This window comes from Hemicordylus capensis, chromosome 1 (genome assembly GCF_027244095.1).
Source record: "Hemicordylus capensis ecotype Gifberg chromosome 1, rHemCap1.1.pri, whole genome shotgun sequence".
Taxonomy (NCBI): Eukaryota; Metazoa; Chordata; class Lepidosauria; order Squamata; family Cordylidae; genus Hemicordylus; species Hemicordylus capensis.
In genome coordinates, this window is record NC_069657.1 from 379569389 (window position 1) to 379596354 (window position 26966).

At 43.2% G+C, this 26966-nt stretch overlaps 1 protein-coding gene across 9 annotated transcripts in view; it reads right to left on the reverse strand.

The window, feature by feature from the left end:
* Positions 1–15718, reverse strand: part of SIPA1L2 (signal induced proliferation associated 1 like 2) — a 169941-nt gene extending 154223 nt beyond the window's left edge. For 2 of the 9 annotated variants that reach the window (XM_053298828.1, XM_053298854.1), the window contains exon 1: positions 15460–15718. The gene's annotated coding sequence lies outside the window, so the exon portion shown is untranslated. Of the gene's footprint in view, positions 1–14699; positions 14719–15043; positions 15165–15459 lie in introns of those variants that run through there. The other 7 variants (XM_053298822.1, XM_053298784.1, XM_053298844.1 and 4 more) reach the window with 5 other exon arrangements.
* Between the last annotated feature and the right edge of the window lie 11248 nt (positions 15719–26966).

Sequence of the window (26966 nt, forward strand, 5' to 3'; positions counted from 1 at the left end):
CTGGGGATGGATAGGGCCAGGTAGAGGCAGTGGCTAGTGGTGCTTTCTATCAGCTTCGACCGATATACCCGCTTCGTCCATTTCTTGAGGTAAGCTACCTCAGAACAGTGATACATATGCTGGTAACCTCCAGACTTCTGCAATGTGCTCTATGTGGGGTTGCCTTTGTACGTAGTCCAGACACCGCAGATGGTACAAAATGCGGCAGCCAGGTTGGTCTCTGGGTCATCTTGAAGAGACCACATTACTCCTGTATTGAAAGAGCTACACTGGCTGCTGATAAGTTTTGGGGCAAAATACAAAGAGCTGGTAATAACCTATGAAGCCCAAGATGGCTTAGACCCTGGGTATTTAAGAGAAAGTCTTCTTCACTATGAGCCCCATCACCCATTGAGATCATCCAGAGAGGTTCATCTCCAGTTGCCACTGGCTCGTCTGGTGGCCACTCAGGGATGGGCCTTCTCTGTTGCTGCCCCAAGACTGTGAAATGTGCTCCCTACAGAAATACAAGCCTCCCCCCCACCCCATGACTACTTTTAAAAAGCACTTGAAGATTTCTCTCTTCACCCAAACTTTAAAATCTAACTGTGGTTTTAAGTTGTTTTAAGGCTTTTATTTTCTGTGTTTTAACTTATTTTATGTTGCTCTAAGCCACCCAAAGATGAAAGTTTGGGGCCATGTACAAATTTGATAAATAAAATACCAATACTAAATCAACAGCCCAATGGTAAAGAGCGGCAATATACTTTTTCTATGAAGGAGACAAAGTTAAACACTCACTTCCAGTATTTTTACACAATGTTGTTATAAAACACGTTTTTGTAATATTTTTCTCTTAACCATTGATGGAAAAACCATGAGCTTTGAGAACTGCTGCATTTCTCAATCCATGCCACTAATTTGAGAATATTGTAGTTTCAGTTTTAAAATGGAAAGTTTTAAAATGGAAAACTGCCTGATCATGGCATACATCAGTTCATTCATACATCAATACAGTTGGAGGGCTATAGGCCACCTCCAGCCTCAAAGGCAGGATGCCTCTAAGTACCAGTTGCAGAGGAGTAACAGCAGGAGAGGGGGCATGCGCTCAACTCCTGCCTGTGGCTTCCAGCAGCATCTGGTGGGCCACTGTGTGGGAACAGTATGCTGGACTAGATGGGCCTTGGACCTGATCCAGCAGGGCTGTTCTTATGACTGTCCAAAAGTATATCTATTTGCCAAGTCCCCCAAATGGGAGAGTCCTTTTCCTTACTGAAAGGTTCACTGCAGACTTCTACATACTACTCAGCCAACCAATTTTCCACACATTTCCTTTTAGTCCCCTTCCTCCAGATTTTTAGTGGCTATAGTATATACTAGTGACTAGTGTATTAGACTGAGCCATTTTGGAAGGGTGTAATATAAATCAAATAAATAAATAAAATAATTAATAAATATTAGTCCAGGTTTTTAGTAATTGTGTATTTTATATCCACTTTGTGCAAGATTTGTGAATAAGTTATCTAATCCAAGATGAAACATCAATGCCAACGCCAACCATCTGGTGATAAAAGAAATCGGCATTCAAGTAGGAAGTCAAAAGGGAAAGTGATGATTCAGAGTTTCTTATAATACTCTGTCTAGGAACTTGCTCTAAATTACATCTTACATATCAGTCTCTGAATCTTAAAGGAGGAGAAAATTTAGATCTATGCAGAAATAGGTTGGCAGAGCTATCCGATTCCTTTCTTCCTCATTTTCATTTCAGAGTCCTAATTTTGACCAATACTGGTCTCTGCTATTTTTATATATATATATATATATATATATATATATATATATATATATATATATATATATATATATATATTCTTACATTCAGAAAGGTCAACACTTTTACTTTTTTCTTTATAGGACACCATCAATATGTACTGATGCCCCACATTCTATAATGTTCTCACCAGAGCTTCCTGGTCAGAACACTGATAACCCCAATAACCCATTGTCCACTGGGTGCACAGTATTACCTTCCAAGTATCCAGATGGCTCTACCATACAGGAAACCCATTGGTTCTCCCCAACTTGGATATAAATACTTCTAGGACAGAAATGGGCAACAGGCAGATTTTTGCCTTATTTCCCTGTGGCTCAGTAGTTTCTGCTTATTATTATGCACATTTATCACCTAGTGTCCCCACCTGCTTTCTTTTCTGTCTTCCAGCTTCCTTGTTCACCTGCCTGCCTTCAGGCTTGCTTTTCTGCTACAATCCTGTTTCAGTCTTCTTCAGATATATTTATTTTTAGCTGAACTCCTCAGCTCTAGATTGACCAAAGTACCTGTATGCTTTCATGAAGAAGGTTCTAAGTTCCCTTCCTGACATCTCCAAGACAGGGCTGAAAGACTCCAGCCTGTAACCTTAGAGAAGCCACTGCCAGTCTGTGTAGACAATACTGAGCAAGATGGACCAATAGTTTGACAGTATAAGGCAGCTTCCTATGCTCCTATGACCCTACTGTGCTTTATTCATATGACTTCTACTTCTTGAGTTGCCCTTAGGACCTCCTGTGAAATCTGTTCCGTGCCAACTCCAGTCATTATCTTGCCAGGATTTCTATATCTAATATCCCCTTATGCTTTGGCTATCATTACCCAGCACTGATTTAAAGGTACAGAGGGGAGAAGGGAGCAGAAACTCTAACCTGGGCTTTTCTTCCCTGAAACGTTTTTCTCTAGCTGTTCAACTTCAATCACACAAGATAAAGCAATTCTGGAAAGAAAGAATCAGTACCTCTGCTCCCACCAGCTTCTTCTGTGCTTTTAAAGTCATAACACTTATTTCAGAGGAACTGAGGTTGACCCACATTTTGGTATATATGGATTTGCAAGTGCCTCTCCAGTTAGCCTTGGGGTGGAGGGAAGCAACATGCAGAGTAGGCACAAAAGTGCTGAAATCAGACCTTAATTTCCAGGTACCGGATGTTTAGGACCACACTGTGGCTTTGGATTACCACTGAGCAACAGCATTATTTAGTACTGTTATACTACAGTAATGAAGTGGAACTTTTCAGCCTTTTAAAACAAATAGCAGCTACCTTTTATCTGGGACTTTCACAATGCTACAGAATACGAGCAATCCTAGAGATAACACAGTAGCCCAATTTCTGTAATAAGTATTTGTCATGTTTGAAAATTCTCATTTTTTAATAACAAATCAAAAACTTTGTAAGATTTTCCCCATCAAGATAATTCCAAAAAGCGAGCACATATTTGAATTGTTTAATAAAATACCTATTTCAACTTTTTTTTTAAAAAAAAAGTAACAACAGCATAAGGCCTTGGCCAAACTTCACATTAGACTGTAGGGGAGGATCCAGTTCTGGAGAAAAAAAGATTGGCCAAAGGCAGAAGGCAAAAGGCAGGAGATAGTCTATGGTCAATGACAGGCTGATGGTCAAGATTAGGCAGGAAAAGCAGTCTATGTTGCTACTTTGTCTGACAAAGTGCGCAGATCAAAGAACCAAACTTGGAGCAACTCTTGTAGAGAGCTAGTCAGGCTCCTATTATTTATTTATTTAATTAATTTTTATATCGTCCTACCCAATTCGGCTCAGGGCGGTTCACAAAGAACACAAAAACAGTTAAAATCAATCGCCAATTAAAAAAAATAAAAATTAAATACCATAAAACAATCCGTTAAAAACAATTGTAAAACCCTAAAAAACAAAAACCCCAATACATTAAAAAAAAACCCTACAACAATTTAAAAATCGTGGAAGGCCAGGCCAATCAGATAAGTCTTAAGGGCTCTCCAGAAGGTCAATAAAGAGTTCAAATTACAAATTTCTGCCAGGAGTGCATTCCACAGCACAGGAGTGGCTAAAGAGGAGGCCCACCTCTGAGTCGCCACCAGACATACCAGTGGTAACTGGAGACAGACCTCCTCAGATGACCTTAATGTGTGGTGGGGATCATGCAGAAGAAGGCGCTCTCTGAGGTGACCTGAAATAAGCAGTTTAGGGCTTTAAAGGTAATAACCAGCACTTTGTATTTTGCCTGGAAACATATTGGCAACCAGTGCAACTGTTTCAAAACAGGCATAATATCGTCTCTCCGGGTTGCCCCGGAGACTAATCTTGCTGCCACATTTTAAACTGAAGTTTCCGAACTACGTACAAAGGCAGTCCCACGTAGAGCACATTGCAGTAGTCGAGCCTGGAGGTTACCAGCTGGTGCACCACTGTTTTGAGATCGTCCTCTTCAAGGAATGGGCACAGCTGTCGAATGAGCCAAAGCTGACAGAAAGCACTCCTGGCCATGGCCTCCACCTGAGATACCAGTGTGAAGCCTAGGTCCAGTAGTACTCCCAAGCTGCGTACCTGCTCCTTCCAGGGAAGTGTAACCCCATCCAGCACAGGGAGATCTAACTCATCCCTCAGATTCTGAGCCCTGCAATGAGCACTTCCATCTTGCTTGTATTCAGTTTCAATTTGTTATCCCTCATCCAGCCCATTACTGCCTGTAGGCAGGCATTTGGGGAATGAATGCCAATTCCTGATGAAGCAGATGTAAGAGAGAAGTAGATTTGGGTGTCATCTGCATACTGATAACACCCAGCACCAAATCTCCCGATGACCTCACCCAGCAGTTTCATGTAGATATTGAAAAGCATTGGTGACAGAATGGAGCCCTGAGGGACTCCATATAACAGCTCCCATTTTAAAGAGGAACTGTCACCAAGCTCCACCATCTGTGATCTACCCAAGAGATAGGAGCGGAACCACTGCAAAGCAGTGCCTCCTATCCCCAACTCCCCTAGGCGATCCAGAAGGATACCATGGTCGATGGTATTGAACACTGCCAAGAGATCCAAGAGAACCAATGGACTCACACTCCCTCTGTCGATTCCCCAGTAAAGGTCATCCATCAGGCCGACCAAGGCTGTCTCAACCCCATAGCCAGTTCTAAAGCCAGTTTGAAATGGGTCTAGATAATTTCCTCCAGAACCGCCTGGAGCTGGTCAGCCATCACCCTCCCCATCACCTTACCCAACCAAGGGAGATTGGCCTATAACTATCCATCGCTGAGGGATCCAAGGAAGGCTTCTTAAGAAGAGGTCTAACTATTGCCTCCTTCAAACATGGAGGCACCCTACCCTCCCTCAGCAATGCATTTATGATATTAACTAGGCTCCCTCCAACAATCTCCCTGCTAGATCGAAGCAGCCAGTTGGGGCAAAGGTCCAGAGAACAAGTGGTAGGCCGCACCCCCCAAGCAGCTTGTCCACATCCTCAGGAGCCACAGATTGAAACTGATCCAATCTAACACTGCAAGAGGAATCGCTGGACACCTCCTTTATAGACCCTGCAGAAATAGTGGAGTCCAAGTTGGCCCGAATACAGGAGATTTGGTCTGCAAAGAACCCACTAAAAGCATCACAGCAGAGCGCCTCCGGGAACTGATTTACAACAAAAGGAGCAGAAATTATACTACTCGCCACCCTGGGATAGCTCTGCAGAATGTGAACCTGCAGACGCAATGTGTGCTGACCAAAATTCCTTTTTTGCCACATACACCGCCATCACGTAAGCCTTCAAATGGGTCCTATGCTGCATCCTGTCAGATTCAAGCCGAGTTCTCCTTCACTTGCGTTCGTCGCCTACCCAGCTGCTTTAGCCCTCTCAGTTCCTTGGTATACCAGGGGACGATTTCTGAAGCAGGTCTGAGGGATGCTTAGGAGCAATCAAGTTGACTGCCCTGGTGAGTTCCTTATTCCAGGTTCCCACCAGGGCATCAAAAGAATCACCGGCCGCACCAACATCAAAACCCTCTAAGGCCTTTTGGAAACCTGCTGGGTCCAGCAGCCTTTTTGGGCGGACCATCCCAATAGGTCCATCACTCCTGTGGGTTGAGGCCATGATACCAACCTTAACCAGGTAGTGGTCCGTCCATGACAATGGGAAAACCACCGGATCCCCCACCCATGGAACACCACCGATCCGAACCGAAGACAAAATCGAGTGTGTGGCCAGCAACATGAGTTGGTTCAGAAACAAATTGGGATAGGCTCATAGTTGTCATGGCTGCTATGAACTCCTGCCCACACCAGACAAGCTAGCCCCAAAGTGGATATTGAAGTCCCCCAGCACCAAAAGCCTGGGAGACTCCAACACCAACTCCGCAACCAGCTCCGTCAGCTCAGTGAGTCAGTTGGGCAGCGGTGTGAACGGTACACCAATAGAATTCCCAATCTATCCCTAGTTCCCAGCCTCAAAAATACACACTCAATATATGGACAGTTACAGGCCAATCTCCAATCTCCCTTGGTTGGGCAAGGTGATTGAGAGCGTGGTGGCCGACCAGCTCCAGGCAGTCTTGGAGGAAACTGATTATCTAGACCCATTTCAAACTGGCTTTAGGGCTGGCTATGGGGTTGAGACAGCCTTGGTCAGCCTGATGGATGACCTTTACCGGGGAATCGACAGAGGGAGTGTGACTCTGCTGGTTCTTCTGGAACTCTCGGCGGCGTTCGATACCATCGACCATAGTATCCTTCTGGGTCGCCTGGGGGAGTTGGGGATAGGGGGCACTGCTTTGCAGTGGTTCCGCTCCTATCTCTTGGGTAGATTCCAGATGGTGGAGCTTGGTGACAGTTGCTCCTCAAAACAGGAGCTGTTATATGGAGTCCCTCAGGGCTCCATTCTGTCACCAATGCTTTTTAATATCTACATGAAACCGCTGGGTGAGGTCATCGGGAGATTTGGTGCTGGGTGTTATCAGTATGCTGATGACACCCAAATCTACTTCTCCTTTTCATCTTCAGGAAATGGCACTCATTCTCTAAATGCCTGCCTACAGGCAGTAATGGGCTGGATGAGGGATAACAAATTGAAGCTGAATCCAAGCAAGATGGAGGTGCTCATTGTGGGGGCTCAGAATCTGAGGAATGAGTTAGATCTCCCTGTGCTGGATGGGGTTACACTCCCCCAGAAGGAGCAGGTGCGCAGCTTGGGAGTACTCCTGGACCCAGGCCTCACCCTGGTATCTCAGGTGGAGGCCATGGCCAGGAGACAGCTGCATCCATTCCTCGGAGAGAATGACTTCAAAACAGTGGTGCATCAGCTGGTAACCTCCTGGCTTGACTACTGCAATGTGCTCTACGTGGGACTGCCTTTGTACGTAGTCTGGAAACTTCAGTTAGTTCAGAATGCGGCAGCCAGATTGGTCTCTGGGGCAACCTGGAGAGACCATATTATGCCTGTTTTGAAACAGTTACACTGGCTGCCAATAGGTTTCTGGGCAAAATACAAAGTGCTGGTTATTACCTTTAAAGCCCTGAACGGCTTAGGTCTGAGTTATCTAAGAGAGCGCCTTCTTTTACATGATCCCCACCTCACGTTAAGGTCATCTGAGGAGGTCCGTCTCCAGTTGCCACCAGTTCGTCTGGTGGCAACGCAGAGGCAGGCCCTCTCCGTAGCTGCTCCTGGCTATGGAATGCACTCCCGGCAGAAATTCGTAATCTGAGATCATTGCTGTGCTTCAAGAGAGCCCTTAAAACATACTTATTTGGCCTGGCCTTCCAGTGTTTTAAATGATTAATTGTTTTAAACTGTTTTAAACTGTTGCCCTGATTTTCAGGGCTTTTAGCTGTTTTATTGGTTTTATTGTGTTTTAATAGTTTGATTTTAATTGTTTATTTGTTTTAATTGTTTTTATCATGTTGTGAACCGCCCTGAGCCATTTTGGAAGGGCGGTATATAAATCTAATAAATAAATAATATAAGTCAACTGTCTCACAGGAGCCCTGGTATGAGAGATGGTGTTCTTGTGTACCACAGCCATTCCACTCCCCCCCACCGCCCACTTCCCCTAACATACTCAACAGAATAACCTGGAAGGAGAAGCTGAGCCCACATTGGACCACTCGCCTCCCCCAACCAGGTCTCAGTTATACATGCCAGATCAGCTCTCTCATCCATGATCAAATCATGGACAATTTTGTTCTTATTCTGAACTGACCTGGCATTAATGAACCCTAGTAGTTCATTAGTTAACCTGAGATGAAGGACACAGTACCGTCTCTGGCCAGGAGATAGGCGGCTCTGTAGCACAGCAGAGATCAGGCTAACAACTCCTTTGACTCTGCCTCAAAGCTGCTGTGGTGGAGCAGAGACTAATGCACCTGAGGTCTCTTACCAGGGTCCCCAGTTGCAGACCCCATCACGTTAGAAATAGCTAGTGTGGTATATTTATTATTTATTGGTTTCTTTGTTTGTTTATTATTATTATTATTAACATTTATATCTTGCTCTGCCTCCAAGGAGCCCAGAGCGGTGTACTACATACTTAAGTTTCTCCTCACAACAACCCTGTGAAGTAGGTTAGGCTGAGAGAGAAGTGACTGGCCCAGAGTCACCCAGCAAGTCTCATGGCTGAATGGGGATTTGAACTCTGGTCTCCCCGGTCCTAGTCCAGCACTCTAACCACTACACCACGATAGGCTATATTTATATACTGCCTTATGTGTGTCTCTAGGCTGTGTACACAATTTTAAACACAACAAATATTAAACAGTAAAAACAAAATGATTTCACAGAATAAAAAAATTAAAATAATTTTGTGGGATAAAAATAATTTTAAACTGTTTAATTTCAGTTAAAATCCTGATAAGAACTGGTGTATCTTGAGGGTCTCATTGGTGGACTAGGGGACCTTGGGCTGCATAGCTCAGTTCTTTAGAAGTTTCAGCCAGCACTGGGCTCTCAGCCTGGCCTGGAACGCCTCTCCCTTTACAAGCAAGAAGAAGCAATCCTAGCCAGGCTGCAAACGCAGCAGTGGCTGAATTTTACTTCCAAATGGGGGGCACTGCTCCATTTGTTAATGTGACCATACCCCATGCACCTGACATCAGGTACAGTTGGCAGGGGCCGCTGGCATCCTCGCTTTGCCACTGGTCAGAGTCCTCTTCCGCCCACCCCACTGCAGCCACACCATTTGTTACCCATCTGAGGTTCGCTGACTTGAAGCTGATGTGCCTTCAGCAATGTGTCCATGCCAAAGGTCGTGGGGGGGGGAGCAAAGGGTAAAAACCCACCTCCTCTGCTCCTGATTGGCTGGCTACATTCTGAAGCTCAGTGTGCCCCTCCCCTCAGCTTGACTAACAGGCTTCAGAATATTAGCTCTGAGTACTCCCACTGAAAGCCACCTAATGACAGGGAAATGATTTGCATAGCAAGCAAGAGGTTGGTGGTTTGAATCCCTGCTGGTACGTTTCCCAGAATATGGGAAACAGCGATATAGGAAGGTGCTGAAAGGCATCATCTCACACCGCACAGGAGGTGGCAATGGTAAATCCCTCATATATTCTACCAAAGAAAACCACATGGCTCTGTGGTCACTAGGAGTCGACACTGACTCGAGGCACAACTTTACCTTTACTTTACTTGCACTTAAATTAATAGGGCATGTAAATTGTCCATTAATTTCAATGACTACTTATGAGTAACTTAGTGTGGATGAGAGCCAGTGACACTAGTAGCCTGTCTACTTATGTGTGTGTGTGTGTGTACACACATACACACAAATGTAAGTGTTACAGTTATGAGACAGCCTATTCCAGTCATACCCACAGTAAATTAATCATAAGCAGTATTACTGAAATTAATGGGTTAAAGCAATATTAATGAAATGAAATTAAGTGAACTTGTCCCATTAATTTCAGTGGGAGCACTCAAGATATGGTAACTTAGTCTACATGCCTGGATGTCAGTCAGTGACTGGGTGTGCGCGCACACACTCGCACAATCAATCTATATGTGGTGCCTGAGCTGAAAGTTTACGACAGAAAGGGTATGATTGATTGATTGGTTGGATTGATTAAGTCAGTATCGACTCATAGGGACCACACAGATAGATCATCCTGGAGAGATTATGTCTTCAAGATCACTCAATGGTGCATTCATTGTTGTCATAATCGAGTCCATTCACCTTGCTGCTGCTCATCCTCTTCTCTTTCCTTCAACTTTTCCCAGCATTATGGACTTCTGAAAGGAGTAGGGTTTACGCATAATGTGTCCAAAGTATGATAGTTTGAGCCTGATCATTTGTGCCTTGAGAGAAAATTCTGGATTGATTTGTTCTATGATCCATTTGCTTGTTTTCCTGGCTGTCCATGGTATCCTCAAAAGTCTTCTCCAACACCAAAGTTCAAAAGCGTCAATACTTTTTCTATCTTGCTTCTTCAAAGTCCAGCATTTGCATCCATAGAGTGTCACGGGGAAAACCACTGTCTGAACAATTCTAATCCTTGTAGGTATAAACATGTCATGGTATCTAAATATCCTTTCCAAGGCCTTCATTTCAACCCTACCAAATGCTAGTCTGCAGTGTATTTCTTGTCTGCAGGATCCTTTACTGTTGATGGCCGATCCTAAAAGGCAGAAGCTATTCACTACTTCAATGTCTTCATTATCAGTTCTGAGGCTGGTTGCTGTACCCGTTCTCATTTGTTTAGTCTTCTTTACATTTAGTCATAGTCCCATTTTTTCCATAGTGCTCCTTGACTTTCATTACTATTGCTTGCAGAACAGGGGTATACCTGTTAAAAAGGGCTGAGATCTCCTGCACTAGGGTATTAAGAGTCCATATTCTTGTACTGATTCTACTGCAGGTGCAGCTGTATAAATAACACAGAAGTTAACTATGTGTAGGTATTTATCATCAAATACCAAAGTTATAAAAAAGATGATAAAAACTAGGGCTGTCACCTGATTATAGAAATCTTAGTCAATTTAATCAAATTTGAACAACAGTAAAATATATATATATATAGAGAGAGAGAGAGAGAGAGAGAGAGAGAGAGTGTGTGTGTTGTGATGCAAGAAGCATACGGTCTTTGTTTTTTCATTATGCCTGCAAAAAGAACAGGTATTATCTTAGAAAGATGTATGAGAGAGAAGAAGAAGTGTTCTTCCCATCTATAGTTATATGACAAAAAAAGATTTAAAGAAACCAACACTGTTGCCTAGATAAATCAGGAGCACCTTCTTAACCAGTCAAAAGTGCTTTATTTTTAATTATGCAGTTACAGATTTATTATAACTACAATGCTTAATCATCAAAATACAAAATTAGCTCCCACTTGACCATTTTCTTTGGTAAACAGCAAAGTCAACCTAATGGCATTTAGCTTCAGCTAAACAAGTCTCTTTCAATCATTCTGTGAAGCTAAGGACAAAGTACTACAGAAGTTTCTAAGCTGATATGAATTCAAGGCAAATTGTAAAAAATACAAGGTTTCAACACCCTTTGAAATTATGTGCAAAGCCTCGGGGGTGAACATTAATGAATTACATAAAAACATATGTGTATATTATGTTTCAAAAATCTCACAGAACTAAGACAGTGTGATCATTATAAGAAAATGTCATAAATATTGTCAAATACTTTGAGTCTCTTCTATGAAAGTTTCACTAACCTATTAGTAATATAACACTTGCCTACCAGCCACCACAAACTCAGGGAAGCTAAATGGAATGAAGCATTACTAAAATGCATGGATATAAACACAGAAAAGCAATTTTTGCCGATGACAGCAATAAAAAGCTAAAGTAGCTCTTACAGATAAAATGTAATCAACTTGACTTATTGTATTGGTATTAAGTCTATCAAATGGACAGATTGCACTATAACTCACAGGTCTAGAGATAGACATAAGAGACAGAAATCATTTAAAACCGAGACCAAATCCCACAAAAGTAACAGCCATCAAGATAATTTCACTTTGAGTTGTCAACATGTCTACCATTCAAAATTGTAACTGACTAGCATGAGAAACATGCAAAAGCAACAGTGGTCTCTACCTCTTGCATCTTTTATTTTTATAATAATCTCCAGGCAAATGCCATTGTTTTCATACTCTGGCTCCCATGTGTGAGAAGTATCAAACTACAATAAAAGCCTCTTACTGGAGAAGAGACAACTTAAGGCACAGACCAGATAGGCCAAACAATAAATATTTACTTGTCAGGTTGTAGCTCTGCTTTTGAAAGTCATGAAACTAAAACCTATGTTTATTGAGAAGTCAGTTCCAACCAGGCCAGTGGGGATTGCTTTCCAGTAAGCGTGCCTAGAATTGTAACCCAAGGGTGCAACCTTAAGCACACTTCTTGGAAATTCAATCAAAATTAAACTAGATTTGCTTCAAAGTAAATATTTTGAGGATTGGAATATTAGAAGCAATGAATAACTCAAGTGTCTGTCATTGTCTCAAGAATGAAATCTATTATCTTGGTTTAAACCATCCATAAATGGGATCAGGACATCCTCTCATTCCTTCTCCTTCATATTAACTTCGTGAATTCTAAAGTAGTACAATTCAAGTATTCCAAAAACAAACACAAGTCAATACAATCAGAGACATTGCTAGAATCTTGCTTAGTTTATATGAATATGACATGAATTATATTCCAGTTTCATAGCCTAACTGAGATTTAAATACCCACAATACTTCATGACCTTAATGATTTAATCACATTGCATAGGTGATAAGACAAGTTTCTATTAGTGGGGTCTATGTTCCATGTTATCTGCCAACTATAATTTAGAAAACAGCATATAATAGATACATCACATTACAGAGGATCCTGTAGCACTTCTGAGGCATATTGAGTCAATTACCCTTCCTAAATAGAAATACAGCACCTCTACATTTTAATGCTGCTTATTCCAAGTATAGTATTGCGATATTCTGTATTTAGAAATAAACATTTTATTATCTTCCAGGGAATAAAGACCTTTTTATTTGTTCATGCTTTTACCCCTTAGAGGCTTCCAGGTCTCTTAGGTTTCCTGCTTGTTTACCTCTGTGTGTGTGTGTGTGTGTGTGTGTGTGTGTGTGTGTGTGTGTGATGGTTTTTACTGTTTAACTGATTTCAAGGTTTAAAATGTGGTTTTTATGAAATTTTGTTTTATTTTAACTGTTGTAAACTGCCTTGGGATGCCTTATGAAAGGCGGTATAAAAACTGAAGTAAATAAAGCAAGCTAGGCAGAAGTAAAAGCATGACCACAGCACATCTTGAACAGTCCCTACTTTACATTGAGGTTCTATAAACGGAGATAACTAGGCTATACCATTTACACTAGTCACTTACTCAAGGGGGAAAGTACACATTTCAGACCCAGTCTACCCATAGAGATAAAGCTGTGCTTATTTTTTGTACCAATATACATAATACAACTTTATTAGTAGACTAGGAGGTAATGAAGCATGACATGGAGTGGAATCATTTCATCTAGCATAAACATACACCAAAGAGCTTACAGCAATAAAGCCAAATAAAATATTGATTTATCTACATCAAAAAGCGTATACCACTTCATAAAGAACATAAACCAATACCAATGTACATTTGGATTTCTCAGCATATACATTTAATTATAAAAAAGCAGTTCTCTTCTAAGAACTACACCACCACCACCCAACAGGTTAAAGTACTTTCTGAGTTTGATTATCACACAACTGCAGGAATTTCAAAAGAAATGCAAATATAATACTTCCATAAAGATAAACTTCAAGACATGGAATAGCTTAAATTAGGTTTAGCTCAACTTACTATGAAGCAGATGAAAAAAATAGTATTTCATGATAATAAGCAAATGTATGTGATAACCTGCTAAAGTCATGACTGCACAGAAATGAACTGTGCTTTCTGAATGATACAAGAAAGCCATCTAGTGTTAACATACAGAAATGAAAATTGCACACAAGTAAAAGAATTTGCAGGAGCCTTTTTTGTTAGCAAAAGTCCTTACCAAAATGAATATAAACAAACACTTTCAATGTTTTACAAACAACTATCCTGGAACAGGAAACTAAGCACTGCCAATGTGCAAAATTAGCCTCCACCATGCATTAATAATATAGCCTACTTGATATGTTAAAAAGCATTTCTGATCATTATCAACTTCAAAGTAGTCTTTTGTCAAAGCTGGGATGTGAGCTTGCTACATAACAGAGGGAAAGCCCTTCTAATAAAAGTAATATAAAAATTCAAAAAGAAACAGTAAAATTATTCTGTGAAACCACAAAACTCTCTTCTATGTTCCATTTAGCATACCAAGACATTAACAAAGAAAAGTTTTTTTAAATTAATCGGTGTTCATTCTTCAGTGTGGATAAAAACAAGAAAGGAATGGATGGGAAAAGAAGAAGCAGCAACACTTGCATTCCCCGTACATGAACAATGAACTGTTGAGAAATCACTTGTTTGGACCAGACAGTAAATCAGATTGCATTTGCAGTCTGATGCACATCAATCACAATCTCTTCTCAAATCCAGAGGAAGGGAAGGAATTCTCCCTTTTTTCCCCTTCCTAAATTATGCTCATCAGAAAAAAAATATTACAAAAACAAGTATTCTAGAAATTAACACACATACCCGGCAAGGCAGTATTATTTTAGTTAAAGAACTTGAGAAGCCACTTAGAAGACACAAGACATTTATCACAGCTCAATGCATAAACAACCCAACTAATATCTGTCATGGCCCCATTTCACCCACCCAGTCAAACCCTGACAAAATCATTTGTTCTGCGGATTTTTGATTTTTTTTTTTAAGTATCATAACGGGGACTCAGGCATAAAGCTATACACGAGAGGCAAATACTATGCGAAAGATGTGGATTCCTACCCACTCACCCACCCCTCCTCTCCCCTCTCACCCTTTGCTATGTTTCCACCCACGGAGGGAGCCCGTCCAGACTGAGACACCCCTGTGAGGCAGCCAAGATAACAACTCCTCCTCCTCCCCCGGCTCCTCACCTCTCCACCCGCCAAAATAACCTCCCCCAACTTCTCGACTCTCCAGGGACGGGGGGAGACTGACAAATGAATGTTAGGCAGCTTCTCGGTTTATAAAAGGGCTGGCGGGTGGGGAGAGTCGGGTGCCCTCTGGCCGCACGCACGGCCGGGCCAGCATCAGCGCCTCCGTCCTGCGCCGCCCACCGAGGATTCCTCCCGACTCCGGCTCTCAAGGAAGAATCCCCCCCGACAGACGCACTCTTACAAGGGGAGGGGGCGCGCCTTTTGCTTCCTCCACCAGCCCCAAGGGCGCCTGGCCAGAAGGCGCTTCTCCCCTCAGGCTGCCCGCAGAAGGAGTCCTGCCTCTCAGAGGTCCTCCTCCCTACGTGCCGAAGCTTCCCCAGCCGCTCCACAAGTCGTCCGTCTCCCCCGCCCCACAGAGAGCCCCCCGCGAGGGGAGAGCGAGGAGGTGGGCGAGGAGGCGCCCCCCCCCCCCTGCGCTCAGTTCCCGCGCGCCCCCCCCCCCGGGGCTGCCCCGCTTACGGCGGCGACCGACCCCTCCTCCGGGGACTCCTGCCTGGCGGCGGCTGCTCCGCGCTTCACCTTCCACTTTCCCGTTCCCAGCGGAAAGAGGCGCGCAGAGACGCAGAACAGCACCGGCAACAACGCGCTCCTCCTCACCTTCCTTTGCTCACACCGCAGCCGCCCAGCGGAGCTTCTTCCCGGCAAGGATCCCCATTGCCCCGCCGCTCCTCCGACACCTCCAGTCCTGTCCGGCCCTCAGAACCGAACGACCAGCTGGCGAACACTCGCTGCTGCTGCTGCTGCTGCTGCTGCTGCTCGGGGGGAGGGAAGAGGAGGAAGAGCGGAGGGCACCGAGCCAGCGACTCGCTCGCCGGCGCAGTTGCCGGCACAAGCAAGAGCTGGCTAGGTCCGTCTGCGCCGCCGGATGGGCGGGGGAGTGGAAGGAGAGAGGGAGGTTTCCTGGCTCCCTCATTGGCTCTCGCCAGCCGAGGTCGCCCCCGCTTGTGGGCTTCCGAACGCTCCATTGGACAGGAGAAGTGCCTTTCGGGAAGCAACGCCCCGCCCACCACCAGCAGATGCCACCTTCAGCCGCTCTTGTTCCCTTTTTGTAATTGTCTCCCTGGCCTGACAGAGCTCGAAGAGAGAGAAGAAGCCGCTGTCTTTCTTTTTCTTTCCTAGGCAGCGCGCTGGGGGCGGGTTATCCCAGGTCCCCCTCTTGGGAGAAGTTCCTTATCAAAGTTCCTCCTCTAGCAGTGGTGGGAGAAGTTGGACTTCCCATCGCTAGCGTCTCCCCATAGTTTCGGGCAGAAGAACGCTGGTTCGGGAAGCCTAGAGTGAAGCAGCTGGTTGCAGGTGATACCCAGTTCACACGACGCGTCCCCTGCTCCGTTGCAATCCCTTATTAAAGTGGATCTTGCGTCCCATGGGTTTGTAGTGCGAATGTAAAAGCTAAATTGGCCAGAACGCTTATTTGCATAAACAACGCCTCTTTCCTTTTTCCATATGAGCAACGACCAGGACTTGACATAAATAGCGAAGGAGAGGTACGCGAAGCTTTGTAAGCCGCCTGCGTGAAAACGGTCCACAGTACACTCTGGAAACTTTCCTGCCTCTGAAACTCTGGTCGAGACTCTAGAATCGTACAGCATCTATATAGCAACATTAGCTCTTTGTGGTCAAGTCGAGTATTCTCAGAATCTTCTTCAACAACGACGACATCTCCGTTTTCAAGACCCTGGACAACTCCAAGGCAAGGAGCTATTCAAAGAGCTTTGCTAGAGCAGATCGTGTCCTACTGCTAAGACAAGTGTCAAAACACACAAACCAGTGCAAAGACCATTTAGAGCAGTGATTCTCAAACTTGGGTCCTCAGGTGTTATTGGACTTCAGCTCCCATAATCCCCAGCCTCAGTGGCCCTGATTTAGAGCAATGGACACAAACCACTGCAAACAGTAGGAATACAAACTAATGACAAGGACGAACAGCTCCCTTGAAACGCAAGTGTCAAGGTTGTATTACAGACCAGATATTTTAGAGCATTTTGCCTATAAAGAACGAAAGCAAAGTACATTAAATGCATGAGTATAAACCCCAGCTCTGACATGAACTTGAGTTTAAAAATAAGTTTAAAATGTGCTGTATTTATCGTACTTGTGTTCCAGCTCACCAACCACTCTGAGTGCAATCTCGTCATATTATATGCTTCTTTATTCAAACATCCAAGGTATCACAGTAAGCCATCACAGAATTTGTTTGCACTGATATTGGGATGTAGAAAAACTACTAGTAAGAAATGAATAGAATACACTATAGGTTAATTCATCACCAGTTCAGGGGCATAGCAAGGTTGGAGTGGGACCTCCTGGGCCAAAAAGTGAAGATGGGCCTCACCAGTGTTCCCTCCAAGGCACGTGCATGTGTACATGCTCACAGGTTTGTTGATGTCTGCTCAGTTAATTTTAGATCCCTGCTCAGGAAGGCCCCACTCTGAATGCACATATGCACACACTGCCTTGACACTGCTGCCCAGAACAAAACTAATTCAGCACACAGATTGGGGGGGGGGAATAGAGGGAATACTGGCCAACCCTCACCCCACCTATTGCTCAGCTGATGGTCCCTCTCTCCCTCAGGGGCCCAGGAACATTTGTCCCATCAACAGCTTGTTCAGTTATAGCTGTGCCCCGAAGGAGATATCCTGAATGAAGATTGGTTCAGAATTGTAGTTGCCATACCATGATGGTCACACAAACAGAACTTCAGTTATTAAATATGCTATTGTGTTCAATAGGGTAGAGATATACTACTGGCCCTAGTCTTCATCTTAAAATTTAAAATACATTATAGTTTGGGAAAGAATGGACTGAAAGAAGATTCTTCAGATTTAATGCAGTCTCCAGAAAAGATGTGGTTCATGGCATGCCCTCTCCCTCTCCTTCTCCCTCCCTCCCTCTCTCTCTCTGGAAAATGTTAACACCATACAAACAAGTGTACTCCAGGAAAAAGGCAAAACCTGCAGTGTACCCAGAAGGATTTTATTATTATTTATTGATGATGATGATGATGATGATGATGATGATGATGATGATAGGGTGTTGATGCCTAGGCTTTGACTTCAATACTCATTTTTTTAAAAAAGACATGGATGTTTTAATGAGAGAGAGAGAAAGCAGTGATGAGATGAGGTAGGCTCCCCCCCCCCCCCGGCCGGCCTTATTTCTTCAGCTCCTTTGGACAAAAAGAATTTGAGAGGGCCCCTAGTGGCAACAATGGTGCAAATCTCTCTGAAGCCCGCTTGGGATTTATCCACCAGGAAATTATTCAGACATGGCTTCATGCCGCAGGGTATCCGAAGAGCGAAACTGCTTTGCAGCAGATTTGCAGCTGTTTAATTTTGCGGGATTAAATGGACCATTTACAAAGGGTTGGCTCCTCTCTGCATTCCCTACAGATCATTTTCTTGGGTGTGTTTGTATAGCTTGCTCCAGGTTTTTTCTCCAACCAATCACATCCTAGAGGAGGAGGTGAGAAGCAATTATACCTACATCACCAAATAGATTTCCCTGCTCCTTCTCTTTCCTGTTTCCCCTCATTTCCCCCAATCTCTCTTCTTGGGCTAGCAGATCGGGGCTGACCGCTGGGTGAATTGAATTCCTAGAATCCCTGCCCTGTCTCCCTGCCTTCCCCTTTCTCCTGTGTTCAAGAAGCTCCTTCTGGGTTAGCAATAATTGCCCCCATCACAATCATCATCACCATCATAACACAACATGGGAGCTGCCAGCCAGCCAGACACCCTGTGGGAGGAGGGGAAAGAGGTTAATGGTGGCGGGTCCCTCCTGGCAGCTGGAGGGTGGGCACAAGGAGCTGAGCCCAGCCAAGAGGTGGCACAAGCTTGAGCAAGCCAGCAGGCTGCTGTGCTGCCTTTTGATTCTGCTTGCACGGTCAGGGAGGCAGGCAGACAGGGAGGACGCTTCTGGTGCACTGGATTTAACCCCTTGAGCCCAGCCGCTGCCACTTCCCTGTGAGTGAACTAGGAGTACAGCAGCGGGCATGGGTGGGCTGCACCAGTTCACACAAACAAATTCTTCCTCCAACAAATGCATTTTCCTTAAAATCAAAAGAAAGATTGCCTCTGAGCACGAGACCTTTTTGTTGTTGTTAGTTTGACAGTTCCCATTCATGCTTACTTTAACTTCAGCATTGCGGAAGATCAGCGAGACAAATTGCCAAGCAGCACCCTCTGCTGACACTTGGCGCTCCGCAAGTTCACCTAGCAAATGTTGTCTTTTTTAAAAAAATGCCATGAATGTGTGAGTTGGGGGGGGGGAGCCGAATTATCGGCAATGGCCCCTCCACATATCACAGAGACACATTGGGGCATACAAGAAGCCTCGGGTTGTACTTTTTAAAAAGCTGCTGAAAATAGAGGATTTCTTTACCCCAGACATAATTCGGGCAGCCCTAATTTGGAGAAAACAAGAATAGTGTGAGAACTGGTCCCTGACAGCCTGCTACAGCTTTGAGGTAAATCTGGCTGAAATGTGAACTCGCGCCCTCCATTCCGGAGGAAATGCGAGCTAAAAGCCATGTATGTAAAAGCCCCAGGTGAAATATTATTTCTGTGAAAGGCAATTGCACAGGTCCTCCAGACAACAATCAGAGCAAGAGATTGTTCAAACTGAGAAATTCTCTACTGGCTTCGATGTTAGTATTTGGTGGTGCGGGGGGAGCTCTGTTAATCATAATCCCGCTTCTGACATGACAGAAACACACTCAGGGGCAAACTACATGTTATGAAGCCCCAACCTCTTTGTAATGGAAAGCAGCCTCAGGAGGCTGCAATTGTGAGTGGTGAAACGATAAAGGGGAAGGTTGGCTTAACTCTTCCTCATCTGATGTTCTTTCTGCTCAAAAGCACTTCCCAGCTGTTGTAAACACCACCACCCCAGAGTTCCAGGTGCATATTTATGATATGCTTCTGGAACACGGTGGGGAGCACCTAAGTAGATTTTGAGAGGGGGAAATTTCCATGAGAAAGGGTGAGCACAAACACCTCTGTTCCTCAACTCTAAATTGCATTGTGCAGATTCCCAATGTTTTCTGTTTTTTTCATTACAAAAACATATTAGGGCTTTATTATATACATTTGTATGTGATGTGTAATTTGCCCTTCAGAGTCTCATATTCCTTACTAGACAGGCTTGGAGACTAGCCATTTAGTAACCCCAGTTTTCACTTCTCTTGGAAGCAAGCAATAAACTGACATTTACAAGAATTCAGCTGTCTTGTAAATTTCAGTTTTACTGTTGGTAACCTTATAGAAACAGAGCAGGCAGATACAGTGAAAATGCCACATGTTCAGAGTTATTCCAAATACTCAACCAATCACATTTAAATTTTCATCTTAAGTCACATAATATCTGATTGCAGTCCTGATCTGCTTTTATTAAATTCATGAAATTGTTCATAGGGGTTATTTTAACTTGTACAATATACTGCCATGAGTACTAATGTAAATGGATTATATAATTTTAAATGAATTGATTAATCAGTTTAGAAGTTACCCTCTGTTTGGGCATTAGATTGCCATACACAAATGAGTTATGCCTGAAAGGATGCTGTCTCATAAATTCCGGGTCAAATCATATATTCATCCACATGAAATGGTTGGTGTATGTTTGAGGGCAGAAATCCACATACTGCATATGCATGCACCTGTGCATACCAGTTCTTACTGGCAAAACATACCTGTATCACAAAGATGGCACTGAACAAAAACTATGACACTGTTTTTGGTATTGTGGTGTTGGCACGCATATGATCCAAAATTATCAATGCACATCAGTGCATGGCATGCATGGTGTGAGCAACACACAAACATGGTTTTAATGAATCTGAATTAACATCCACATATTTTGTGAGCTGCAGTGAACAGAGGTGCTCTAACCCCTGGACCTTGAGGACTTGCCCCGTGGCCTCTAAGGTCCAGGGTGGCCTCCAAGGGACCAAAGCGGCCTCCGGGGGGACCTCCTACCACCACCCCGCACCCACCCCGCTGCTGTCCTGCCGAACTACCAAAAGTTACCTTATTTTTAGCCGCCAATTTGTACAACCGGGGGTGGGGGAGGGGTGAGCTGAGTGAGCCAGGCTGTCCTTGGCAATTATGTGGTGCTCCTTTCTGTGCAGGTGCGCTGGAGCACCTCACAGTTTTCAAGGACCGCTGGGCCAGACAGGCAGACCCAATGGCCACTCCATCCACCACTGCCATGGGGCAGGGGGAGACCTGCTCGGCTCACACACACACCCCCGCCCCCCCCAGCCATGCACATTGGCACCTAAAAATAAGATAATATTTGGAGGTTCCACATGTTGCGGTGGGCGTGGGGTGGCAGCAGGAGGCCCCCCAGAATGCAGGGGGACCTCGTAGTCGGGGGAGGGCTTACAGCAAGGGCAGTCCGGGCACCAGTTTTACCTAGGTGCACCACTGGCAGTAAGTACCTTACCTATGGTAGAATTCATGCTTTTAAAATAATAATTAAACAAACAACATTCATATGAAAAAGAAATGCATTTGTTTGGTAGATGAACATGTTAATTCTCCCACAGAAAAACTTATATTGCTTTCATCCTTGAAAGGCTGTCCATGCAAAATTGTTGAAAGCACACCCTCTTTTTATGCTGTGTTCAGCATTCAGAGTCCCATGTTATGCCTATTAAGCATTCTGGCTCTGCTTTGAAGCCTTTTCTGTATAGCCTGTTGTTCTGAGGAATAACTGACAAGTGTATTATGGCAACGAGTGCAAAATGTCATCCCCAGCTAATCCTGATGCTTTCTGTAGGCTGCAACAAAATCCAGCCCACAAAAACTTTCTTTTTAAAATACATTTAGAATTTTCTTATAGTTTTGTTGGCATGTTTCCTCTATAACACCTGAGCCCCAGTTTTGTATACACTTTGTAACTTGTTAGCAGTTTTATTGTGTAGTTTACAAAATGCATATTTTCTTAAAGAATAACCTTTTCCTGTGCTCTACCACCAGGTGTCCTCTATTAATAATTGCTGTTGTGGTGAACAATACTAATTTCAAATGGGAACATCTCTGGATCTTTTTCAATATGAAAAGTTACAGATACAGCCTTTTGTCCTCTTTTTCCTCTTGCCTATCACATTTCATTATAGTTGAACTATTTATTGAAATATTAGCTGTTTTTATATGTGGATAGGATCCATTGCTGTGTGGAACAGGTGGTGGTATACACTGTCAGCAATACATGGCTTGAAATCAACCTGTTGAGCTTTATTAAAGGATTTTAAGTGCTTAAGGTGTGGAGTCAATTTTCTGCATGCATACATTACTATTAGTAAACTTGTCTTTAAAAGTTGCTAATGCTAACTTGGCAAATCACCTTCTAACGTCGTGATTCTTTTTATTTAGCAGGGGGAGAGTAACTGGCCCTATCCATCCCTAGCACAGTACCTCCAGCGACTATTGCTGGTGTCTTTCTGATATTGCTTTTTTAGATTGTGAGCCTTTTGGGGACAGGGATCCCTCTTATTTATTTGTTATTTCTCTGTGTAAACCACCCTGAGCCATTTTTGGAACGGCGATATAGAAACTGAATAAAATTAATAATAATAATAATAATAATAATAATAATAATAATAATAATAAGAAGAAGCAGCAGAAGCAGCAGCAGCAGCTACCTGTTATCAGACACACTGCAGGGATAATAGACTGGACCCAGGCAGAGCTAGAGATGCTAGATTGTAACACCAGGAAAATAATGACCATCAATCATGCTCTGCACCCCCGCAGTGATGTAGATAGGCTCTACCTCCCTCGCAGCTCAGGTGGAAGAGGAATGCTGCAAGTCCATCAAACAGTAGAGGAGGAGAAAAGAGGCCTTGAAGAATATATCAAGGACAGTGAAGAAGATGCACTTCAAATGGTCAATAACGAGAAACTATTCAACACCAATGAAACAAAGCAGGCCTACAAGAAAGAACAAGTCAAGAACCAAGCAGAAAAATGGAAAAATAAGCCACTGCATGGTCAATATTTGCACCATATAAGTGGAAAATCAGACATCACCAAGACTTGGCAATGGCTTAAGAATGGCAACGGCTTAGGAATGGCAACTTGAAGAAAGAAACAGAGGGTTTAATACTGGCTGCACAAGAACAGGCACTAAGAACAAATGCAATAAGAGCAAAAGTTGAAAAGTCAACAACAATCAGCAAGTGCCGCCTTTGTAAAGAAGCAGATGAAACCGTGGACCACCTAATCAGCTGTTGTAAAAAGATCACACAGACTGACTACAAACAAAGGCATGACAAGGTAGCAGGGATGATACACTGGAACATCTGCAAAAAATACAAGCCACCTGTAGCCAAAAAATGGTGGGACCATAAAATTGAAAAAGTGGTAGAAAATGAAGATGTAAAAATATTATGGGACTTCCGACTACAAACAGACAAACATCTGCCACACAATACACCAGATATAACTGTAGTCGAGAAGAAAGAAAAACAAGTCAAAATAATCGACATAGCAGTGCCAGGGGATAGCAGAATAGAAGAAAAAGAAATAGAAAAAATCACAAAAATACAAAGATCTACAAATTGAAATTGAAAGGCTGTGGCAGAAAAAGACCCAAATAATCCCAGTGGTAATTGGCACCCTAGGTGCAATTCCAAAAGACCTTGAAGAGCACCTCAACACCATAGGGGCCACAGAAATCACCATCAGCCAATTACAAAAAGCAACTTTACTGGGAACAGCCTATATTTTGCGACAATATCTATAATAACCAACAGTATTGGTTGGTTAAATTCAGTAAAATTCAGCCATCCCAGGTCCTTGGGAAGGACTCGATGTCTGGATAAAACAAACCAGTCAATAACACCTGTCTGACTGTGTAAACAAGGAATAATAAGCTATACTATTTTGGGATTACTCTTCATAAATCCTTTATAAACATGCTAGCATATAAATCCATTTGGGGTCATTCTCATACATCTGAAACCATACTCATAATTCTTTTGTTGCATCTCTCAAAAGAGGCATTGTGAGGTAGGGGTCCTCTTAGCTGTGGGAAGGAAATAGATGTAGTTTCCCACTTGGCCACAAAATTACTGGAAGAGTCAAGAAGCTCTTGAGCCTGAATTCCACTGCACACTTTCTTCCTGACTCCATCCCTGATTGGCTGTCACCCGCCTCAGTAAAATTTCCCTTCCCTTCTCCATCTTGGTGCTGTGGACCTGATTTTCAGTTGTAGTTCTTAGGCAGCAATCCTGTACTCACTTGGAGTAAGTCTCATTGAACTCATTTGATCTTATTTCTGAGTAAACATGCATAGGTTGCATAGGTTTCCAGGGCTGCACTGAATCCCTTTGGACTTCTCTATTCTCCAAGGTATGGCCTTCTCATGCTGTTCATCTACTTAATTCTCTAGGAATATCAACATCCAGATGTGTGCTTATATCCATCTGGGCGAGTTTATCCTGCAGCCAAACAGTTATTTTCAATTCAGAACAGAACACAAAGGTATATTTACATGCTTTTTAACTAATCAGATATACGGCTTGATCTTAAACATGTTTATTTAGAAGTTAGTTTCAGTTAAATGGAAGAATGCATAGATCTCCTCTAAAGAAAAGATCCAACACAGTGACAGCAATGGATTGTGCATGTATTGTGTGTGTGTGTGGGGGGGGGCTGTACCCACAATTAGAATGAACAGAATTAATAGTGCTGCCCCCGGACTCTGGAATGCTCTCCTGGTGGCTATTCACTCCTCAGTCTCCATCACAGTTTTTAGAAAGTATGTGAAATCTTGGCTTTTTACCCAGGCTTTTATATGATTGTCTCTACTGCTGCTGCTTTGTTTTTTGTATGGTTATATTGTGCTTGTATTTTAAATCTTTTTAGTCAGATCTATGTTTTTATATTCTAGCTTAATATTTTAATTGTGTAATTCTTATAGTCTTGTTTTAATTTTTCTGTGGTATACAAATTTAACAATAAATAAAAAATAAACAAATAAAATATTAGCTGCACTATATACAAGAAACAAAAAAGTGCTAGAGACAGCATTAATAAAATAGCACATTTCTTGCAACTTCATAAATTCCACTTTTCTGCACGTATCAGAAAGCAGAGAATGCAGTGCTGGAACAAACTAGATTTTTACAGGCCTTTCAGTGATTGTTCTGGGTCAATCTATTTGCTTTCCTACTTGAAATAGAATCCCTCCTAGCCAGCAGTTCTGGATCTAATAAATGGCTGCAGCAAATGTGTTAGCTGGGAAGGGCTTCATTTCAACAGATGCCATCCCAACAAATATATCTATGCCAAAGCAAATACCCAAAGGTGATGTTGTTTACTGTTGAGTGAGTGGGTCTGCTAGGAGGTGCCCTACCCAGTAATAATTTTGGTTGCCCCTTTTCTGTACTTTCCCCAACTCTATAATAAATATCCATTTTGAGATTAGGCAGCTAGAATGGTGCACAGTATTCCAAATATGGATGTTCCAAAGATGCATGACAATACATTTATTTTATTTATTCGATTTCTATACTGCCCTTCCAAAATGGCTCAGGGCGGTTTAAAGAAATAGCATTCTGATACTTTTTAAAAATTTCATCCCCTTTCCTAATAATTTGACTTTGCATTTTTCACTGCTGCAGTACAATGAGTATGAATGTTGAGATAACAGGCGATTAAATGTGGAATGATGAACACATATACAGAAATCAGCCTTTAGTATCTTGCCAGCAAAGGATCTGAAGAAAGGGAGACATCTCTGTGACATGCTTCTTTCTCATGACCCAAAGCCTCCCTCACTGATGCCATCATGTTCATGTGTCTCTTTCTTCCTTGTTTAGGAAGTAAAAGATTAGTTGCTGGATCAAATTATCTGTATTTAATACAGAGTTGCTGAGTCTCAGAGCTGCTTCCGAGTATGAATTTGATAATATACACTTTTATTGCAAACTGAGGCCATTCTCCCCCTGAACACTCCCATAGTTCTTATGTGTCTTGGATTACAATCTGAACCAGTTAAGAATAAGAAGTGGTGGGGTGAATTTCTCCACCCTCCCATCCTACAGCACCCACTTTACTAGTTGACTCCCATCTCTAACAGCAGTTCTGACAGCAACAGCAGGGAGACAGGCCTCCCTCTTCTCTCCCCATCCCCACACTTTCCTTTTTTCTCCCTCTTCTTCTGCTCTCCCTCTCTAGTGTTTGTAATGCTGCCAGGAAGGAGAAAGAGGGAGGGAGGGAGAACGAAAGGGGAAGGAGGAGGAAGGCCTCCCTCCCTCCCTGCCACCATTGCTGCCGGAGCTGCTGTCAATGGAGTCCAGCTGCTGCTACCACATCAGCGGGCTTTGGGGTTCATGGGGGGAGTTTATTGGTGGTAAATAAAAGCAGATTTTGAGTTCTCAGGGGGGAAAAACTCTTTTTCTGAGCATCTTCCAACGTCTGTCATAATTGCTGGTCCAAATCTGAATCAAGCTCAGCAGGATTTGCCCACCAATACTCTAAACTTAGCACGACATTTCTTATATTTTGTTTATATTATTATTATTCCCCCTAAATGGTCAATTCATTTTCTGTGTGGTGCACAGTTCGCTCACCCACACAATCTGCACTACTCTGGAGGCTGAGAAAATGAAGCCTGGCCTCCACATATCCCTAAATCTAGCATGTGAGGACTAGCCACCTCAGGGCGCAGCGGGGAAGTAATTTGCCTATGGAACAACTGGTTGCTCATTCGAATCCCCACTGGAGACTATGAGAAACACCTATGAGAAACCCCTGCTAACTGGGCAAAGAGGCAACTTTTACTGTGGTGATTCTCTTTATTTAGCAGGGGGAGAGTAACTGGCCTTCTCCACCCCCAGCACAGTACTTCCAGTGACTGTTGCTGGTGTCTATGTTGTGTTTCTTTTTAGAATGTGAGCCCTTGGGGGACAGGGAGCCATCTTATTTGTTTTATTTCTCTTTGTAAACCGCCCTGAGCCATTTTTGGAAGGGCGGTATAGAAATCAAATTAATAATAATAATAATAATAATAATAATAATAATAATAATAATATCAGGCACCAGAGATATAGGAAGATGCTGAAAGGCATCATCTCATATTGCGTGGGAGGAGGC